Here is a 2,151-nt window from a genome sequence, read left to right on the forward strand (position 1 = left end):
GTTACATTAGGAAAAATTCTTTTCTGGAAAAAAATTCAAATCAGTCTTTCATTCCATAACATACAATTAATAGAATTCAACACTGACACCTAGTCTCAGCTCATAATTCAAGGAAAAATAGTCCTACTATCGAAACTACTTGTATCTAACTCACTGAAAGTTTTTTGCTGATTATTGCAAGCAGCCTCTGAATATGTCACATATTCTGAAAGCTAAATAAATTTTCTGATCTACTATAGTTATTTAAGCTAGATTGGTATCTGATAAAATGCTTAAATGGCCTTTTTTTTATCTGGTTCTACACTATACAGGGAAACTGAACAATGTAAACACCCCACAAGACTTACAGGGCTTTTATTATTTTCCTGTAGAATCTCACCACTAGCAATTCTAGAAGAGGGTCAACACTTAGAAATAATTTAAGTTTACATTTTAATAAGTGTCTTCTGAGACTGCCAACAGTATACCACGAACATAGTTTAAATGTCATGAAACTTTATAATGGGGTTTTGGCAAAAAGTGAACCTTAGTGTTTCAGGTGAACAGGGTCATATTTTAAAATCTTCCTCTAGGAAGAAGAATACCAGAAATTTAGTTTTTCTTTTCCTCAAAGCAAGGATGGAATTTTATAGAATTCTCACCACTAAGAAGTTAGTGCAAGAGATGTTGTGGAGATACACACCATTGTAACATATAAGCAGTAGGTGCTTTACAGAAAGAATGGAAAGGGCTCACTAATGTGAGAAGAAAACAAAATATATCTACAGTCATTACAGGCTGAGCCAAGGGACAAAGAGGGGAATTGCAGAACAGGACACATTAACGTCAGTTCCTGGCATAAACTGAGTTTTTCATGAAATGCAAGCAACATATGAGTTCCAGAATTTCCCCTAAATTAAAATATGTATAGCACATTATGCTCTCTCCAAACATGGGATAAGCAGGAACTGCCAAAGTTACATTAAACGTACTGTAATATCTGTATTCAAAATCTCTGTTTTGAAGTTATCTCACTTCAGTCTTATTTTTGTAAAGTAAACCTCAGCTTCTTGATAACACGCTGCATGTAAAGAATATAGATTATAAAATAAGTAATTTTGAATACAACAAAAGTAGGAGAATATACATCTTCCATTTAAAAAAAAAAAAAAACAAAACACTGCACCAAAAGAAATAGAGTAAAACTCCAAACATTATGATCCTGGAAAGAAAAACTGATGATGAATAACAAAGACAATGGCAAAATTGTTTCAGAAATATATTCAAAGCCTGTGTCTAAGCTGCTTAAATACTAAAAATCACTAGTCTCTTAAAAATAGATTACATTATTCTCCACGGGAAATCAAATTGAATTCTGCAACTAGAGGGCAACAGATAGCATGTAACAAGCAATAGTTCAAGATTCAAATGTTAATCTGTTCCATCAAAATATATACTAAAAAGAAAATATTCAGGAGAGGGTCTCGAGTATGTCTTTTTCACTTCACACACTAACACTACTGGGTAAAAGCAGTTTATTCATCTTTTGCAAAACTGCCAAGAAACAGGTATAAATGTTATATCAATGATATTAAAATACAGCTTGAAGTAAGGACAAATTTTTTGACAGATAAGAAACAGATATACCCCACGAGTGACAATTGCCATTTTTTTGAAGACATATGAATAAATTTTATCTCCAGCTGCTACATGTGATGCATTGAACTGATTATTTCACTAAAGCTTCTTTTTAGAGGGTCTGAATTACCACACTTTGAAAAAACAAATATATTTGATACCTTGCAGCTCTGTCCTATTTCTTGGGAAACTAAAAATTAAATAGAACCTAAATGTGTTACCTTATGAAGCTCTTTGTATTTATAAAGCCTGAAATTATAGACATATTTATTTCTTCACCCATAACCTAGGTTATTACTGCTTTTAAAAGCTTTTCGAGAAGAGCAGTCTGTTTTGGAGCAATAATTACCAAAAGGGTCTCCTAAATGCTCAGTGGTAAACACAGGATTTATTGATTTTAAAAGTATGGTAAGAACTAATGAAGCTCCTATTTTTCTAAGCATTGACATTTCATGTTCTTTGATCTTCACTTTCATAACACAGGTCCTTCCCCAGCTGGCTGGGCAAAATTAACTACAAAATGCTTCAGCAGAA

The sequence above is a fragment of the Colius striatus genome, chromosome Z (genome assembly GCF_028858725.1).
Source record: "Colius striatus isolate bColStr4 chromosome Z, bColStr4.1.hap1, whole genome shotgun sequence".
NCBI lineage: Eukaryota > Metazoa > Chordata > Aves > Coliiformes > Coliidae > Colius > Colius striatus.